The sequence below is a fragment of the Lynx rufus genome, unplaced genomic scaffold (assembly GCF_022079265.1).
Source record: "Lynx rufus isolate CCGP_SWC_20201006 ecotype Redwood Valley unplaced genomic scaffold, mLynRuf1.p SCAF_5, whole genome shotgun sequence".
Lineage (NCBI taxonomy): Eukaryota > Metazoa > Chordata > Mammalia > Carnivora > Felidae > Lynx > Lynx rufus.
In genome coordinates, this window is record NW_025814867.1 from 23,263,331 (window position 1) to 23,284,453 (window position 21,123).

Here is a 21,123-nt window from a genome sequence, read left to right on the forward strand (position 1 = left end):
CTGTTCTTTTTCCTTTCTTGGCCGAATTTAGAAAGACATTTTACATGGAGTTCCTTTATGTCCTTACTAAAACAGCTGACAAAATATAACAGAGGCCAGAGGCAGCCTGGGGCACAAGGAGCCATGGGGGTCAACACAAGACTTACAATCAAGCTTCAGAAACAGAGCCTTCAATTTAGTAATAGCTCACATTTAATGAGTTCTTGTGGAGAGCAAGGTGCTATTTGAGATGCTCCATGGTTACGTGCTTTAATGCTCACAGTAAACTCACACGAGTGAAACAGCAATTGAACAGAAAGCTAAGTGACTTGCTCAAGTTCATACAACCAGAAAGCAGTGGAGCCAGGATTTGAACCCAGGAAGCCGGGCTCCAGCCCACATTCCATTGCTTTTCTTGCCTTCAGTTTTCTCAGACCCCTTAAGGAGATTCAGGGTTTTAAAAAGCATAGAGTTGGGGCGCCTGGGTGGCTCAGTCGGTTAAGTGTCTGACTTCAGCTCAGGTCATGATCTTGTGGTCCGTGAATTTGAGCCCCGAGTCAGGCTCTGTGTTGACAGCTCAAAGCCTGAATCCTACTTCAGATTCTGTGTCTCCCTTTCTCTGACCCTCCTCTGCTCACACTCTGAATCTCTCTCTCCCTCTCTCTCTCTCTTTCTCAAAAATAAATATACATACATACATACATACATACATAAATGGCATAGAGTTTTAGACTTTCTTGAGGCATCCTATTACCACCCCCCATCTGAGGATGGGAGAGGTCTTCCATATAAGTAAAAGCTTCAGAGGACCTCCTGTCACTTGAAACAGCTTTGCCTCTTACAGGTCTGATATTTAAATATTCTTTTATTTTTTAGAGAGAGAGTGTGAGGGGCGTAGGGGCAGAGAGAGGGGGGGATAGAGGATCCGAAGTAGGCTTTGAACTGACAGCAAAAAGACCAATGTGGGGCTCAAACTCACAAACTGTGAGATCATGACCTGAGCCAAAGTCAGACGCTCAACCAACTGGGTCACCCAGATGCCCTGATATGTCTGATATTTAACCTACATCATTGCCTTTTAGTTAGTGGGAGAAGAGAGAACCGAACTTCAGCTTTAACGGTGAGATTTTTCTCTTTATAATCATATAGGCTTCTTAAGATTAAAGTATAATCTCTGTGGAAAAAAACACCAAACAATCATTCTTAATAGTCATGTCATGTTAATTATCAATCCTTGTAATAATGACATGGTAATTAGCACTATACTATATTTTTTCTGTCTTTTCTATACATATTTTCATATTTTAGATAATATTGTATATAGTAATTACTAATACTATTTAATACCAGTGTGTAATCACTAACATGCTGAGAACTATTTCATTTCATTTATATCACAAGCTTCATGCTGGTAATGTTATTTATTTATTACCAGGCCAATGGCTTTATATTTTATTATGTGTAATATCTACTGTGTTTACAGTTGAACATTTGTTTTTCCTCTTTTTTTTAACTTTTATAGATAATACTGAAATGAACATCTTCATGTGTTCTAGATTATTCTAACATGGATGAGGTAGATTGGTAGACGTGGAACTAGGTCAATGGGCTGACCTTTATAAGGCTCTTTCTGGTAGTTATTGCCAAATTGCTTCTTAGAATCTATACAATACTTGCTGGAAGCCTGAAACATTCTCTTATCAAGTTAAATCATCAGAAATCTCCATGGAAAGAAAGAGAGAAAGAAGAAAGAAAGAAAGAAAGAAAGAAAGAAAGAAAGAAAGAAAGAAAGAAAAGAAGGAAGGAAGGAAGGAAGGAAGGAAGGAAGGAAGGAAGGAAAGAAGGAAGAAAGAAAGGAAGGAAGGAGAAAGAAAGAAAGAAAGAAAGAAAGAAAGAAAGAAAGAAAGAGGACTCCATATTTAAAACTCATTAATGTTACTTCTGAGAATGCCCTTCCCAAAGTCACATGTCAAGAGGATGGTCTTGACTTTCATTGAGAACATTGGGACCAAGTCTGGTGAGCAAAATCACTGTTTAAAGCATTATCTACAGCATTAGTCATCATCATCCCATAAAAAGGAGCAAGCAAATTTTATCCTGTTTGATTAACTGGCACACATCCATCTTTTTTCATCTGAAGAAAATGTATAGGATTCCATTGTGACCTGGACAGTCAGGAAACATAAAATTTAAGTAAATATCCTAGAGTAGCCTACAAAATGAAATATAAACTTTCCATTGGCAAAATATTCTGCCCACCATTTTGTCCCAATCTAGCATTCCAATCACTCTCCCGTTATTCCTGTAAGCAAACTCTCTGTCCTGGACAATTTTATGTCCCACTTTTTTATGACTTCAGTTGTCTTCAGCATCCTCATTACATGCACAGTGCCATTATCTAAACACCTTACTTGAGTCTTACATGTAACTCTATTTTCTTTACTTGCCTTTTTAAGTCCAACTTGGTGACTAGGTCATAAGCCCAGAGGGTCTCTCTCATGTTTACATCCTGTAGGAATTCTTAGAGAAGAGGGTTTCGTATCTTAGGTTTATTTAGTTACATGTATGGGGTCTATTGTGTATTCCCCAGGGAAATACAGTGAGGCAAGAAACTCAGTTATTACCCCCTTATAACCCTTAAGAACTTGAAATCCCTTTATATCATAATAACCTCTAATAAAGGCATAGTCACTTAAGCTAGGAAGTCATTCTCCTGTACAATAGAAACATAAACTGCTAAACAGGTCCCGCTTTCATTGTTAGGACTATAGCTTAGTAGAAGATGTCTGCTCTAGAATTTACTGAGTGGTTAGCAAAAAACAAATGTTGACTCAGTACTTATCGTGTGTACCTAACCTCTCTCTGAGAGAAGAGGACATTTCTGAAAACCCCCTTTCAGTTTGGTTAGGGTTTAGAAATTTCTTTCTGTAACCCTGCACCAGGGAACCTTTCTCAGGAGCACTGCTTCAACTACTGTAAGTGTGCTTTGTAGAAACATCTCTGGAGAGTGCTTATGTTCTACGTAAAGCCGTTATTCTTCAGTATGGAAGCTCAACAAACTGGCTGTACCCCTTTGTATATCCTCGAATCATTTCCTCTCTAGTTTCCAGAATTACTTGAGAAATACTCACTTTATGAACCTCCCTTTGTAAAGTAACAGTTTGACCTGTGTGCCTCAGTCAAGAGCAGAGTCATAAAATGTGGCTAAACAAGGCACTTGAGGGAAAAAAAAAATCAGGGTCAACGTACAAGTCAGCCTAGCAAAGGAATGAATTCACTGAGTGAAGTCACCAGGTAATGGGTAGGTTGGAGGCAATTGAATTTTCTCCTGGAGAAGTCTTAAACTCTTGGGAGGGCAAGGGAAGGAAAACAGACTTGTTGATCCAAGAGGCTCTTTAAGTCTCTCATGTCTCAAGTGTGGAAATGTCCAAAACTAGCCATTGAGATAAGAGAGGCATCTTCAAAACAGGCAGCAACAGCTTTCCTTAATGCCATCAAAAACCTGCAACAGAGAAAATGCAGAAACCGTCATTCAGATCCTAGAGACCGGGAAGTAGCTAATGGAGCCATATATTCATCATATTGATTGGCCCATTGATTTTTCCCCCCTTTTCAGTGCCCATTTCTTGGTCCTGTGCCAGAGATGCTTTAAAGAGCTTAAACAAAACTTACACCAAATCTTGCCAATGGTCCCCAGGGAACCTACAAACTAACTTTATCTGTTGTTGAGAGTGCAGCCACACAGGCGAATCCCCTCCAGAAGCAATTGCAGAGTTCTGGATCCAAAAAACTGCTAAACCTATCTAATTAAGAGCCCCAACTGGGAAGGGAGGTAAGAAAAGTCCTATGTGGTAAACATGGATGGTTGGGCCAAGAGGATATAAAGAAAGATTTCCTCAGGTGCCCCTGAGCAAACAATACTTAGTATCCTAATACCTAATACATTATTACAAGTGGAAGGATTCTTATCTCAGCATTGAGAATATGGATAGAGCATATTCATTCTCCCAGAACCAATAACAGAAATTCTGACAACATCAACTCCTCAATCTGTTAATGTTCAAGCTCTACTTTTTAAGAATTGTTCAGCAGATTCCTGGGTCCACCTTCGGTGAATCTGATCTAATAGGGAACGGATTATAACAAGCAGATTCCTAGGTGAAGGGGGTCTTTGGAGAAAACTTGGAGAAACACTCAAATATGTTAACTATAAGGGAGCAAATTGGACAGTGTTAGATATTTGAATGATTAATGATGATTTCCTTATTGTTGTCCACTTATGCTACACAGAGTAACCTAGAGAGCTTCTTGCCAGCCCTTGAGTAACAGAGATGCATAAAGATTGGTATTAATTAGAAACCTCTGGTTGCAAGTAGCAGAAACTGACTTAAATCAACTCAAGCATATCAGGGTGATTTTATTATGAGGCTATGATGATATCCTACAGAAGTTTGACAACCTGAGATAAGTTACTCGAAATTCATAATACTCTGCCTCTCTTGTATCTGCTAGTTCTCTCTCTCCCTGCCCTCATATTCCTTCCCTGCTTCTCAGTTTATAAGGCAGGAAATGGCGGCCCTGAAGTTCCCCAGTTAACACATATGAGTTCTACACAAAGACCAAATTCCAGTTCTGACTTGGGTTAATTGCTACCTGTGGTACAATTAATATGGATCCAAGGTCATCTAGAAGTCAGAGGCCACATGAAGGGTGAAGAGTCATCTCGAGTAGGGAGTGATAAAGAATTTAAAGTTTTAATTATATCTTTCTAGGTTTTTCTTCTCCCTCAAATCCTCTCACTCTAAACAGAGATACTTCACAACAAATCATGCAAAACGTAACCTCATGTAGCAAGGAAGCAATGACCCATAGATGGCTGTTTCTGAGAAGGAAAACAAAATAGATAGGATTTGGTCTCAGCACAGGGTCAGCTCAAGATACAATTGCCAAATAAATGGAAAGTATCTGATTCCCCTTTTCTTCTCTTTCCAAGCCTTTACACTCTACCTATGTCTCTTTGCTCACTTCATCTTCTTCAATAAGTAGAGTGAGTGTTACTAATCATTTGTACCCAGTATGCATGGGTTAAGTTGATCTGTCTCTTACTTCTTTGGGGCCAAAGATGACCACAATGGCACTAAAAACACCCATTTGAATGACAGAGCATTCATTTTATTTGCCCTGAAGGAATCTCTCTTTCCTAAGGCATTGGGCAAGCGAGTTATTCCTTGTGCTAGGATTTTAGTGAGTCTCACATTTGAGCAATAAAGCAAATCAAAATGGACAGAGTATGATCAGGAGTCCTGATCTCAAAAGCAGATGTATTCTCAGATATATTTTTTGGCACTCCGTGACCTATTTGCCTGTATCAGGAGATTTTTATGTTTTTAAATATTTAAACAGGGTGAAAGAGTTCATTTCAGCCTCTGTGATGAGCAAACCCCATGGTACTCTTCCATAGGCTGAAAAGAATTTTCTTTCTGAAAAAATTCATCCTCCAAAGGTTGAAGGTTGAACTGTGTGCGTTTGGGGTGGGAGTAGCTGAGGCGAGTTTGATCGCAATTTAGCAAACCTTAACATTTCTTCACAAACTCCATAATCTATTGCTTGAGAGGCTTTTTACCTACCCATGTGTTCTCTACTGGCAGCTAGTTGGGGTGTGTGTGTGTGTGTGTGTGTGTGTGTGTGCATGCGTGCGTGCGTGTGTGTTGTTTTTTAATCAAGCCACAGACTTCTTTGCTTGAGATTTTACAAGTTATTTCTGGATTTAATTTGTACATTTGAAGAATCCACAATAAGCATCTGGTCTTTTGAGGCTAAAGGTGCTTACAAAGGCTCCCATCAGAAATCTGACCCAGCTTCAAGTGAGTCTCCCTTTGAGTCCAATGAGCACAATTTTGAGCTTTCAGCTGAGGTGTGGCTCTTACAGGATGAGCTAGTGCCACTGAAATCTGTTAGGACAAGATACAGCAATTTGTTCCCATGCCTTTTCTACCCTCTGGGAATTCACAATCAGAGGAGGTCACTCTATACTGAGCCACCTTGTGGCATGTAGGAAAACAGCAGCCAAAAGCAGAAGTTCTGGGTGACACAAACATTTTGGGGACACTCTTTGGGGAGAGTGTGGCCGTGATTCATGGGACTTCTTAAGGCAATAAAGCAATTGGACAACAGAGCTTTTTTCGGCTACTCAGTTTGTCTTCTGTAACTTAACTCTTCTGGGACATGGTATTAGCCTAGTGATTAAGAGAGAAAGCTTAGGAGAGCCACAAAAATGAGTCACATCCTTACTCCACCAGTTACTGGCCATATAACCTTAAAAAGTGATTCAGTCAGGTGTGAGTCTCTGAAAAATGAGAAAGATAATGGTATCTACCTCATACTTTTGTTGTGAGAATTAAATGAGATAATATGTGAGAAGGGGTTGGCATATGTCTGGCACAAAGCTGAAAACTCTTTAAGTGGATAACAAGAAAACAATTGCTATTGGACTCGTTTGGTGAATTTTCACTATTGCTCCTTTGAAATTCGAGCCACGCTTTTCTTGTATGGTCAAAAATTTGATGGGAGAGTTGCCTTTAGAGAAAAAGAAAATAATCTTTTAGAAAATACTGTTAAGTCAGTGTATTCATTTTATGATTGTTAGATTCAATTAATCAGGTTAGAAGCTACTTATAGTTTCTCTGCACTTACAAAGAAGATATCCACTTGATGTCAAGGTAGGCTTTGAAAACTGCCCTTTTCTCTTTGTCTTCGTTGTACCATATTTTACCAAACAAGATATCTCGAAGTATTAGGAGATACTAGTCAGAAAAAAATCAGATCTACTGACAAGAACCAGGAGCTTCATGTGATGTTCATCGAGATGAAAGTTGAAAGTTGTTGGTGATGTTCATAGGACCCTTCCAGATGACACAGATTGATTGTATTGAAAGCCCAGCTAACCCAAAACCAATGAATGAAAAGTTCCTTTCCTGTTTCCTCTCTGTCTTCATCCTTTCTCTTTATATTTTAACAGCAAGTGACTCCTTTTTAAGTACTGATCTTTTGGATACATCTGAAAGCTTCGCCCAAACCACAGACCCTTTGCCTCTGCCAAAATACAATGAACAATCTGTCAAAGTGGGGGAAAAGTTATAGAAAAATAACTTTTATTGAAAAGAATATAGAAAAACCCCCCAAAGACTTCCAATTTTTCAGTGATCTTTCTTTCTGGGCAGTGTCTCAAAAAGAAAAGCGTTTAACAGAACTATGTAGAGGCTGAAACTTCACATCATTAATGGAAGGCACCAGATACCCAAGGAGATACTTCTCTTTCTATTTCTCAGGCTAATTCACCAAAAGAAGATCTTGGAAAGATGGATTCAATGCACTGAAATAGCCAGAGTCCCGGGTAACGGGATAAGGCTGTGATTTTCCTTATCCATTTGGAATATACGTGAGATGGCAATGGAAACGAGAGTTAGGGAATCAAAGGATATCCAAGTGTAGAGACATGGATATTTCGAGTGTTAATGACAGAATGTATGTTCTCTGACCCTTCTCCATCAAATACATCATATTCAGTATGATGTAATTGAAATAGGGGGAAGCTAATTTCTACTAAGAAATTCAATATATTTTGCTGATTGTATTTTATTTTGAGAGGTGCTGCAGGAATAGGAATTATCTTTAATATCCTGGGAGCTTATCATTGTACAGTACTTCGCAGTTTGAAAATCCCTTTTAAGTGGGTTGTTTGGTTTGATCTTCACCACAATAACGTGCGCTCCACTGATCATTATTAGAATTCAAAATTGACGAATGAAGCTTGGAGAGATTAAGTGACTTGTTCAAGTCCACTCTGCTAGTAAATATTCACACTGAGATAAGAAGATGGAACTTTTGGGAGCTGAAATGGAACACCAAGGAAACTTACGGAACTTCCCCCCCCTTCAACTCTTTCAGAAACGAAGTATATTCCCTACTGAATACAGTTGTGTTCGTACATGGTACCAACTAAAGAGACCAGAGACCTCAAGTAAGTATCTTCCCAGCCCTGTAATTGGGACCGTTCCTTTCTCTCTAAATGGAAGAGCAGTGATGATAATAATTAAGTTCAGGCTTCTGTACTTCCTTTCATCTGAGTCCTTCCGCCAGACAGGAAGGACCCACCCCCTCTACATGGTACGGGTCTCTTTTCAAGCCAGTCCACCTCCGTTAACTATCTAGACCTTAGTTTTTGGTAAAGGCGAACATCTTAAGGAAAACTCAGGAGACTGCACCCCCAAATGTGTGGTCAAGTCTGTTTTGGGGAGAGCAGGATGTCATAGATGTTTAAAACTTTTCTGAACAAATAAGGTTGCTGCTCACATAAAAAAGGGAGGTGAAGGAGCCATCAGAATCTCTAGTCAGCAACACCGGCGAGTTTCGTGGGGAGAGTCTGAAGGCAGAGCCTGAATAGGAATGTGAGCACTCCTTCCCTCCGTCCCTGCCTCTTCTCAGCCTTCCACCTGCAATAGACTGTATTCATATCTCCCAGAGGAAATATGCTATTACTGATAATATGATCACTGAAACACTGGGAGTGGTTAGATACAGAGCTCTGGCAGTGGGTTAATAAAAGGCCTAATGAAGAACAAAAAATCCTGCCAGTCGCTGTAAAAAAATATTGCCCACGGGAAATTATAAATCAGACACCATGGTGTGAAGTTAAAATATATATATACATATATATATATATGTATATATATATATACATACTGCATTGGCTCGTTGATAAATGCAGGAGTGGGCAGACTGGTGACGAAACAAATATGTCACTGATGCCCTTGAAGTTTCAGTCCACCTCAGCATGATGCAGTTAAACGCCTCAGCAGTGCAAAGCCAAAACCACATTTACTCAGCCTTGTCAGATCACACTGCACCGGGTGGCAGAAACAGGATGCCTGGTCCACAAATTAGTTATAATTCCCAGAGCCTCACTCGCCTTTGCTCTTTTTATTTTTCTCTTTTTTTTATTTGTTTGTTTGCCTGATTCCACAGCATTAATCTCAATAGACTCCTAAATACTGCTTCTGAATAGAGACCTGTATTTAGAGTTTTCTTAATATATTCACATTGAGCTTGTCAGGAAAGAACCCAGTGGAAATTAGTTTTATGGGCAGCTTCAATGCAGTTCTTTCCACCAATATAGGAACACATCAAGGCAAAGGCCCTAACAGCCTCACCCTATCTTTTAGCTAAACTGTCAGTGATCTAGGAAAGGAGTTGGCCTCTCCAACACTAGGAACACTCACACACCTTGAGTCAAGAACATGTTGACTGCCTGATAAATACTCACTGAGGGGTTACAGTTCATGCTCTTGGCTTTGCCCCTTCATGGAGTCACTCTTGCCTGTGACCTTTCTCTTTACCCCCACTGTCCAATAGGCCAGTTCTTCTTCTCCAAGGGATCGCTTCTGCCAGCTTTTCACCAGGTTGATTGTGTGCCAACTGTTGAATCCCCATTGGAGACACGCATGCCCCAGGGTACATGGGGAAAGGTGACCAAACAGTGCAGTGTGATTAGCGCCAACAAGAACCCCTCGGTCCTGCCCCCTCCCCACTATCACCCAAGAAGCCTGCTTTACATTCTACCTGCTGGAGCTGCTGTCACTCAGTGTGCCATTGAAAGAAACAAGGACAGGCTGGAATGTCTCAGCAACTCCTTTTCATTTCTTAGGAATTCCAAAAAGGCAATTCTTGAAATGTAAGGAAGCTCTATTAGGGAAACTTCTATCTCTCTTCAGGAATTTCCACAACAAACCTCCAATAGATTGTACAGGGAGACATCTCTACTTGTAACGAACATCTGGACCTTTATCTTGGATTCTTCTTCCATTTTTTCTGGAGATCTCTAAAACATCACCCTCAGTACTGTTGCCCTGGTATCAGGGGGTCTCTTGGTCCCAGACATGGATTCATGATTCTTTTCTTTACTAAGGTGAGGTGAGAATATGTAAACCACACTTTACTAAGGATTCAGGGATAGGGAAAAAATGAGAAAAGAGATAGTAAAGGGAATATACAATTTAGTCATCTGATACACACATTATAGCTTTATAAAGCTGTCTGATGGAGCATTGATTTCCATATGCCAGAACAAATTTCTGATGGAGTTTTCATGGGTGCACAGTGCAGCAAAATGCAAAAGAACAAAATGCAGTGAGATTTTCATATTATCTGTAATATATATAGTAAGTTATACTTATTTTATTTATTCTGAGATTATGTCCTCTGTCTTCTTATTATCTATAAATAGTCCTCTCTTTGAGTAGATTACACTAGCATTTTCAGTGCCCTTATTTGGTAAAATAAAAAGTAAGTCATTCTGTGCTACTCTCCCACTTTTTAAATTTACTGGTCCCAGAAATCCAAAGACCTGGCACCCACCACAGCAAAGGGGTGACTTCCTACCTTGTTCCCAATCTGCCTCAACATGACAGAGGCTACCTTCCCCCATCACCATGGAACACCTCAAACATATCCAGAGATCCTAAAGTAATTCCCAAGACAAGGAGATGTTCTCCCCCAAAATATAGGAGTTCCCTTTTACTCCAACATCAAAGTACCAACTTCATATTTTTTTTTTTATTCTGAGGATTTTTTTTCTTTATATTGAACTTTGAGAGAAAAACTGGTTTCTGGGAGGTGCTGCAGAGCTGCTAAGAGGACATCTACCACGTGGAGACAGAAATCAGATCACTGGCTCTCCAGTGTTTGCACTGTCACTTTCATAAGGTAAGCCAAAGATCCCTTTTCCCGTCCTTGTACACTTAACAATAGTATTATATTTATTTGGTTGTGCTGTTATCAGAGGGAGCTTTGCAATGTTGCCAAATTTGCCGCCTCCAGACTTATTTATAGAATAAAGTCCTTGAGGGAATCTAGTTTATTTAGTCATGGTAGTTTACAAATTCCAGCTTATGATTGATGTTACTCCATACCAACTAAATAACCCAACCAAGTTAGGTTAACTAATTCTTAACTCAGTAGGTTATGTGTGTATAGCTCTTGGTCTATGCCAAGTTCTATAAGGACTATGAAATGGCAGGTTGTTCACCCCTAATTTCTAAGTAGTAAAGAAATGACGTGTGTCCAAAGGAGGTCTTTAAGAGGCAACCATGGAACTACAAACCATTCTTTTAGAATGAGCATTTTTGTGATTAATTGTTTTATATATTTGGGGGCTCCTGTATTCGGTGCATAGACATTTATAATGTCTTCCTGATGGATAGACCCTGTAATTATTATATAGTGCCCTTCTTCATCTCTTGTTACAGCCTTTAACTTAAAGTCTAGTTTGTCTGATATAAGTATGGCTACTCCAGCTTTCTTTTGACTTCCAGTAGCATGCACTCTCAACAATAGCCAAATTATGGAAAGAGCCTAAAGGTACATCAACTGATGAATGGATAAAGAAATTGTGGTTTATATACACAATGGAATACTACTTGGCAGTGAGAAAGAATGAAATATGGCCCTTTGTAGCAACGTGGATGGAACTGGAGAGTATGATGCTAAGTGGAACAAGTCATACAGAGAAAGACAAATACCATATGTTTTCACTCTTATGTGAATCCTGAGAAACTTAACAGAAGACCATGGGGGAGGGGAAGGGGGAAAAAAGTTAGAGAGGGAGGGACGCAAATCATAAGAGACTCTTAAAAACTGAGAATAAACTGAGGGTTGATGGAGGTGGGAGGGAGGGGAAAGTGGGTGATGGGCATTGAGGAGGGCACCTGTTGGGATGAGCACTGGGTGTTGTATGGAAACCAATTTGACAATAAATTTCATATTAAAAAAAAGAATGAGCATTTCGCAAACCCTAAGCTACAGATGAATAAGCCATTCCTTCCAGAATGCTGGTTTGATAGATTCTTTCTGAGTTTATTTTCTTTTGTCATTCCTGTTCCTGCTGTGCTGAGAGATCTTTAAGAAGAGCCTTAAGTCTACATCTGAATAAGGAGTACTCAGAGACATAATAGGAAGAACCTCCTGTCCACATCTGAATTTGGAATTAGAGAAGAAAGAGAGTAGAAGTTTCCTAAGGAAAAATGCATCTTGGGAATAGAGAGAAAAGCCTACAGGAAAACCCCCTCCCTTTCACTTAGAGGTTTTTCGTGTTGTACAATTTTAAGAGAACTGGGCTCCTATTTGACCAAAGATCCACTAAATGCTGTTAGGTAGTCAATAAAGAGAAGGATAGAAAATACATCTTTGAAATTGGTCCATGAAGTTTGTTGGTGGTCTTAAAGAAAGCAATTGTAGTGGAGTGGCAGGGGTGGAAGCCATTCTAGAAGGTGTAGAGGAGTGAATTCAATGAAAATGCAGAACTAACATTTGTAGACCAATCTCGGGAAGCTGAGCTGTTGAAAAGTGTGGGGAAATGGAGTAAAGAAAGTGTAAAGAGCAGAATAACTACAGCATATTTGTACAATGGGAAAAATCATTGAGGAAGAGAAAGATTGATGAAAGAGAGAGAGAGGAAATGGCCAAATGAGCAAAGCCTTTAACAAATTCAGAGAGATTGTGATTGGGAGGATGTATGGAGGTACCAAGATCTGGAAAGAGAAATGATATGCACTTATTTTTAATAGTAATAAAGAAGAGAGAGAAGAGGTGCTGTCGTAGGTCAGTTTGGATCACCAATTATGATGGTGGAAAAAATGACAAGACTTCTCATCTTATGGTTTCTATTTTCATAATGACTCTCGGTAATTAGCTGAAATGATAATAAGAAGTGAGAGTAGAAGAGATTTTTAAATGGTGCTCAATTTTTGTTTTAAATGTAGAATGGTTGAGCCGTCTTGAGGAGTCATGTGAGATCTGATTCCCCCCCACACACACACAAGCTATGGTGTACGTCTCCATGTGCAAATACGGAAAAGGCAAGAAAAGTTGAACCAAAGCTAGAACTTCACAAAGTTCATACAACAGTGGGAGAGAGGACAACAGCATCAAGAAGATTTGCAAGGGAGAAATTATAATAATGGATCATGAAATCTCAGCTAGAAATGAAGAGGAGCGATAGCAGAAATGAGCTGAAGGGTTATGAGTAAGCAATGGGATTAACGGATTGAATATGTCATGAAGTAGGAAGTAACAGCATAATGGGAAGCTGTGGTCAGAGAAACACATGCATGCGTTTGAGATTTGGGAGTGGGTGGAGAGGAAAAGATCACTTCAGAGAGAAGGAGAGGAACTGAAAAGTCAAATTCCCAGGAATGATGAAAGGAGTGTAGAAGGAAAGGAAGATGCTGAGGTCAAAATTTGATGAAAGAAGAAGTGGCTAGAGGAACTCTGAACAATGGTCACGAGAACAAGATGATGGTCTGTCTAGAAAGGCAGAGCCTCAAGGGTGCAGGGGGTTGTGTAGGAGAGAGGGGAATACTGGTCGAACAGCAGCATGGTGCAGAGGAGGGTAGTAATGTGCCCTTCCAGTCCTGGCAAAGGACACAAAGACCTCTCCAAAAGAGAGGGATACTGAGTAGGGAGGTCAAGATTCAGTCCAAGGCATGAAGTCAGATTTCAGTACAAGGCATGAAGTGGGCATTTATCAGAGAGTTTGACTCTCAAGGGCTATTTACCTCCCAAGGGGAGGGTGTCAGGATATGAAAATGAGGGGAGGGTGGAGGGTTAAGACAGTTGTCCAGTGATGAGAGTTCAAAGACTAGGGGATGAGAAGGGGACAAGCAGAACTGTGAGGCTTGATGGAACCGTTCCCAGGTACTGCCTTTTTCATAAACACCGCCACAATTAGGAGCATTATTATTGAGTGTCTGCAGCGCACGGGGCCTGCATTTTACACGCATGATCTCATTTAAACTTCAGACAATTTATGAGCAAGTGGATTCATGTCCCATTTTACAAAAGATGAAATTAGGATTTAGGCCATGTGACCTGCCTGAAAATACACAGCTTTTGAACAACAGAGCTTGACCACTCCTCTACATTGCCTGTCATTTAGTAACAGGTGTAGGACTGAAGGAGCCGGTCATCAACTGAAGTTTTGTAAATCAAGTCAGAGCTCTAATTCACTAAAGGAGCTCAACCTTTCTGGACATACTATTATTAATTCTCTGTCAGTGCAAAAATACCCCCCCCCCCACTGCAATGGACACATTCTCAGTAATCTGTTTGGCCACTCCCAATTTTCTTGAACCAAAATTAATTTTTATTAAGAGGTATAGTTACATAGTCCTCTAGACCAGAAATAATCAAAGCATTTTACAGACAATAAGTAGTCTCTGTGACTTAAAAAAGAAAAAAATGACCCAATAAGGTCAGTGGCAAAACAAGAATTACACCAAGGCATTATGACACTACTCACTATAAAACACTGCAATTCCTTACTCATTAGCCAAGCTTTATTTTTCATGGGATGTATTTCAAATGAGGATATGCTATAAGTAGAAAACAATACATACGGGTTCATTAGTCTTGCTCTTTTAAAGATAAATGCTGTATGTGGGATAAATGCTGTGAGCAAGAAATTATAAGCAGGTTCCCATATGCTAGATATCTATTTCCACAGCTCCTATCATCATGGTTTCTGGGCACTTTGACAGATAGATGAGGCTAATTCAGGCAACGCAGTACATTCGGAAGAGTAGGTGAAAATCCTCTTTCTCCTTAGCTCCCTGCCTCGAAAGACAATAATTCATTGGAAAGTAAAAAGAAGAAAAGATTTGCTGGAATGGAAACCTAAGAGGAAAGCCACACAGGAAGGGCGAGTTTTGATCTTTTTGTTCCAAGTAATAATGGTGACAGCACGAACCTTTGACCAAGGTGTTTGGAAATCTATCCTAAATAAATAACACTAAGTGGGGAAAATGATGTATGCTAATCATCCTAGCATTAGATAGGGAAAAAATTCCAAAGCAAATAAGATAGAAAGGTGTGCAAAAGTAGGTGGTATTTTAAAATAATTTATGGTGTATATTTACCTGAATGTTATGTAACTGTTAAAATCATATTTATAAAAACCATAAAATTATTTGGGAAAAATCTTATAATGTTAAATGACAAAAGTGGTAATATGTTAAATGTAATATGTAAAATGTCAAATAATTTAAGAGTGTGATTATAGCTGTGAAAAAGAAAAACATGAAGCATAGGAAAAAGATTGGGTTTAGGTGTTGAGACAAGCAATAATTTTTTTAATTCTTGCAGCTTCCTGTGTTTTTCAAATTTCTATTAAGAAAAAATGTCTCATTTTGGAATACAAATAATAATGCCATGATCTGGGGTCTGAGAGCTGGAAATTCTACCAAGAATCATCACATGTTCAAAATCACTCAGTACGGGCTTCCGATAAGGATATCATTATTGGCTAAAACTGTGGTATTTTTAAATCATATTTTAATCAAATTTTCCTGATTTTATATATCTTAAAATACATTAAAGTGTGGACAGTCTAAGGATTTTGACAAGCACACCCACCCATATGACCCGTCCACTATCAAGATATAGAACGTGTCCATTATTCCAAAAAGTTTCCTTATGCCCATTCCCAGTCACATCCTCCCATACTTCAGGACCAGGCAACCACTGATTTGTTTTCTATCACTATAGATTATTTTTTCCTGTTCCAGATTTTCACATAAGTGGAATCACACAGTTTGCCCTCATTTGTGTCTGTCTCCTTTTACTCAGTAGAATGGTTTAAGATTAATCCATGTTGCTGTATCATAGTTTATTCTCTTTTTTATTTCTTTATGCTTATATATGTATATATTATACATTTTCACCCATTCACCTCTTGGTGATCGTTTGAGTTGTTTCCATTTGAGGATATTATGGATGAAGATGTTACAGACATTTCTGTTCAAGCCTTTCTATGAACACTTTTTCATTTCTCTTGGCTAAATACCTACCAGGGAAATTTCTGGGTTATATGATAAGTGTATGTTTAACTTCATAAAAAGTAAACCACTTTCTATGTGCTTTTCCAAAGTGGTTTTAACCTTAAAGGCTCTAGGAGAAAAACTTTTCAACTTTAGGATAGACCAAAAAATTCTTAAGACACAAAAAGCAGAAACCATAAAAGAAAAAATTATATATATATATATATATATATATATAATTTCATCAAAGTTAAAAATTACTGTTTTTCTGAAGGCAGCACTAAAGAAATGAAAAGGCAAGCAACAGACTGGGGGAAAATATTTACAATGTATATATGTGTAAAAGGACTTGCATCTGAATACATAAATAACTTTTACAACTCAATGATAAGAACTCAAACACCCAATAAAAACATGGGCAAAAGATTTGAACAGACATTTCTACAAAGAAGATAAACAGATGGCAAAAAAAAAGCACATGAATAAATGTTCAATATCATTAGTCATCAAGGAAATGCAAATTAAAACTATGATGAGATGCCATTACACTTCTACCAGAATATCTAAAAGTGCAAAGATTGACAATACCAAATGTTGGTGAGACTGTGGAGCAGCTAGAACTCTCAAACATTATGTTTTTTAATGAGATGATTCATCTCATGTTCGTTTCTCAAACAAGCAAAGGATCACTCCCTTGGGTCAGGTCTGCGATTTCATTACTGTTCTACTTGTTCTCTATCTCATTATGCCCTCAGACTTTGCTAATCTCCATAGCTGGATTATTGGATTTAGTAGAGCTAAAAATATCAAATTCTCTTTACATCAGGAAAGAAACAATTATTATTGGCCTGGTAAGTTATTTTAGGATATCATCTCTAAAATGTTATAACTTTATACTTTTAATATCTCATTCCAACTTTGTTCTATGTCAATTGTCATAAGTTATTTTAGACACCATACCATATCTCCTTCTTCCCATCTAAATCTTATTATGTAATTAACCAAAAGTAATAAAATTCAGACCAGAAATAATTAGTAAATTCCTGGGGTATCTTTCAGTTTACACATCAGTTTCAAAAGTTAAATTTCCTTCTGACTGAAGTCAAGCTATATGAAGTCAATTAGAATGTTGATTGTGGGGGCGCCTGGGTGACTCAGTTGGTTGAGCATGCAACTTGATTTTCTGCTCAGGTCATGATCTCAGCATTGTGGGATCTAGCCCCCAGTCAGCTCCGGGCTCTGTGCTGAGCACAGAGCCTGCTTGAGATTCTTTCTGTCCCTCCCTTTGCCCCTCCCCTGCTCACACACACACACTCTTTCTCTAAAATAAATTAAAAAAAAAAAAAAAGAATGTTGATTGTGCTAGGTTGTGGAGTTTAAACTCTGACATTAGGAAGAGTCAAGTATTGTTTCACTGAGTCTAGGCTTTTAATATTCTTTAATACTCTCAGTCTATGATAAGACATTTCAGTGGTCCCTCTGAAGTGAAAACAGGATTCCTCCTAAATTTCACTAATTACACTTCCCTGCAATCCTTGTTTGCTCTATTTTTGTGTTATCCTGATTTTCCAAACCCCAAATCAGATATTTTAGGGGCAGCTGAGAGGAAAACAATCTGAGAGATGTTGTTGCAAGAGTAATGACAATATTTGGATGATTTTTGGAAAGAATAGAATAGATGTTTTAAATCTGATTTTTCCTAGATCTTCAGATTGTTCATTTACCAGAGCTATACCATACCAAATGCTCTTACCACACCACAGCAGAAATATATTTTGATGATGTACTACTGAGACCTCCAAGTTTAGGCATCATATATATTTGATGGTTTTTTAAATATTCTGTGGATTCTGCCCTACTTCAACTTCCTTTCCCCTTTTCAGTACCAATATTGATGGACTCTACTGTTCATTTCTTCCTAACTTTCTTTAAAATGTAAACATGTACAGATTCAATCAGATGGCAAAATTGTTCATGGTACAGCCTGTACTTGCTTGGAGAAACATACTTAATTAATTAAGAAAAAAATAATAGCACTGTGCAGGAAAAGCAAAAAATGCAAGATCCAAACTCCAGCTAAGCTCTTTGAGCCATTATGAGTGACCTCTAAACCACAAACAATGCTAAAGTTCTTGGGAAAACTTTGTTTAACTGGCACCCACAATGCATATTAACTCAGAAGCAGAACGCTGCCAAAAATGTAAACCAGTCACTGTTGATAAATGTGAAAAGAAAATTAGCACATGGGCAAAAGGAAAAACACATCTTTGGTGTCAACCTTTCCGTGAACTTCTCTACAGTTATTACAGTTGCTTTTGCTGGTTTTTGCGAAGGTGTGATGGATAGGGGCAAAGGTACACCTGGAGTGAAAGGCACAGCTGTTTGTAGTTGTAGTCTGAAACTATGCCAGGTACAACTGTGTTCATTGTTTGTGATTCCTGATGTACAGAGCCCCTTAAGATAGCTGCAAAAGTGGCGAGTTTTGCGAAGTTCCCCGATTTGGGTTGCCCAGAAGACTCACTAGAATGTTTGTAGGAAAAGCCTCCCAAGGCCTAATTTCTTCTCCAGATTCACTAAATCAGAACCCCTGGGCAGGGGGCCTGAGCATCAGCATTCCCTAATAACCCCTGATTCTGATGTACCCAATAAGGTCTCAGAAACTCTGCTAAAACAAACAGCAGCTGTGTCCAACCTAGTCTTCTAAGATGATAAGGGAGATAAGAGCAGAAGTAAGGTCATAGAGCCATTCACAATTTATCAAAAAGTCCAAGAGAAATCACACATGAAATCTACAACATTCAGGTTTGGCAGTTTGTGGAGATTTTTTGGTCTCTAAATTTCTTTGAGGGATAGGCAATGGAGAAATGAATTATGTCATAAGAAAGCAATTTTTTAATATTTTTATATCCTTTTAATGTTTATTTTTGAGAGAGAGAGAGACAGAGCATGAGCGCAGAAGGGGCAGAGAGAGGGAGACACAGAATCTGAAGTAGGCTCCAGGCTCTGAGCTGTCAGCACAGAGCCTGATGCGGGGATCGAACTCACAGCCACGAGATCATGACCTGAGCCAGAGTTGGCTGCTTAATTGACTGAACTACCCAGGCACCTCAAGAAAGCATTTTTAGTAGACAAGTATCTTCAATGATGGGCTCCATTTGGGAAAAACTAACAGAGGATCTCTACTAGATAGCTATGGCTTTTGCCTACACCACTGCCTACACTTCTTTGGGAAACAATACTTTAAATTTTTATTGTGAAAAGGTCCCTGCCCCGCTGTCAGTCTGAGTCTAGTTAAGCCCACCATTTCTTTCTGGGATGAGCATGTGACCCAGTCCTGGATAATTCCAAAATCATATCCCCTCAGCCAGAATGATTGGTTAAGGTCCTTGAACATGACCCTAGGCATAGAAAGGTTGAGTGTCAGTTCTGGGCCTTTCTAGAAAGATAAGAAGGAAACCTGAGCTACGAGGACCACCATGATGGAAAAGTCTGTGTTAACATGAAGGCATTGCAAAGGAAAGCAGAGGCTAGCAAAGAAGACAGAACTGGTAGACTGACACCATTGGATCCCTTGGATACAGATGGACATCAATTGAGCAAGATCCTGGACTTGTCGGTTGTATTACTGAATAAATTTAATTTTATTAAAGTCCTTCATTCATTTTTGTGAAGACCAATTTGAATAAAGTTTTTTAAGCAACAGCAAAGCAACTCTGATGAATGCAAGATCCTTGTTAGTGAAATTGTCAGGACCATTAAGAAATCTAGAGATGCTTTATTATTCTATAGACAGCTTTTTTTGTTTGTTTTATTCGACAAACTAAAGCTTTAATTTCCCACAGTCAGAACCTCAAGGAATTCTCGAGTCGATAATTCAATCCATCAAGTATTAAATGAGCTCCCCTCTGGGCCTATCACTCTGCTAGGGTGATAGGAAACTGAAAGTAAGTAGCAGGCCTGGTCCCTGCCTTCAATAAGCTCACAATCTTCTTAGAGAAAGCACCTACATTAGAAATAATTCAGGGAGAGGGTCACCTACCTGGGTGGCTCCATCAGTTAAGCATCTGACTCTTGATATTGGCTCAGGTCATGATCTCACAGTTGGGGGTATCGAGCCTTTCACTAGACTCCGTGCAGACGCTGGAGCCTACTTGGGATTCTCTCTGCTCCTCCTCCACTCATGTGTGTATGTGTGCTTGCTCTCTTTCCCTCTCTCTCTCTCTCTCTCTTTCCCTCAAAACAAACAAAAATTTTTAAAAAAAGAAATAATTAAGGGAGAAAGAAGAACATGAGTTTCAGTGAAAAGAAGTATTATTTAGCATGCCTTAAGTGCTCTATGTGAGCCAATCATCATATGAAGTGTGGTAGAAGGACCCTTAGAAGTAAATAGTATCACCACTGCTATCAAGGAGGTTATACCCAGAACATAAAACACGGATCCCAGAGATGATTTAAGTGCATTATAAAGCTACATGCCATAACTTACTAACAATTTAATAATTTCATACTAAGGCATTAATGAGCAGCATGGTAAGCACTTTACTAATTTACTATAGATGCTCAGAGTCTCCTCCAGTGGCCTCCAAGAGCCACCAACTTCAATCTCGGAGGCTAATCTCACCTAAACATTGGACCTCTAGGGTCTGGGGTTTTGTCTAAACTTGACCACAGATCCCATGGCTTCTCCATTGAAACACGTTATCCTCTAAAAACTAAAAAAACCCATGTTTCCCGATTCTCTGTCATCAGTTTCCAACCTTTCATCATCCCCCTTCTCCTTTTTGTCCTCCAGCTCTCCATAATTCTCTAACTGTCCACCATCTCTCCAGCTCTGCAAACTGTTTTCATCCCAGTTTCCAGAGTTGTCCAAGTGTCACGCAAAAGAGTTCTTGTACTAACGTAGAGAAGGAGATGAAAGGAATGACACAGGAAAGTAGAAATTGGATCCATGTTGACACAAAGCTCTATCTTTTTTTTTCTTTTTCCTCTGTTTTTCTTCTTTTTTTCAACCTCCAAATCCAGATTCCTTTGGAAAGAAACCACTATGGAGTAAAGAGTTGTTTTTGAACTGCAAAAGATGACTTTGCTAACCCAAGTGACTCTCCAGCATATGTGTGTCTGTATCTATGTGTATGTGTATACGTGTGTGTGTGTGTGTGTGTGTGTGTGTGTGTGTGTGTCTTGAAGGTTGAGACTTCAGAGCTTTGGAAGAGTGAGGAGGCCAGGAGAGGTTAAGCATGAAATTCACCAAATAAGTACCCTTGTTTATTTTTTG

General features: G+C 39.0%; 1 long non-coding RNA gene across 1 annotated transcript in view; it reads right to left on the reverse strand.

The window, feature by feature from the left end:
* Positions 1–1,850: 1,850 nt before the first annotated feature.
* LOC124527027 (uncharacterized) overlaps positions 1,851–21,123 on the reverse strand; it is a 61,150-nt gene continuing 41,877 nt past the window's right edge. The window contains exon 3 of the long non-coding RNA XR_006965779.1: positions 1,851–3,481. This is a non-coding gene — a long non-coding RNA (uncharacterized LOC124527027). The remainder of the gene's footprint in view (positions 3,482–21,123) is intronic.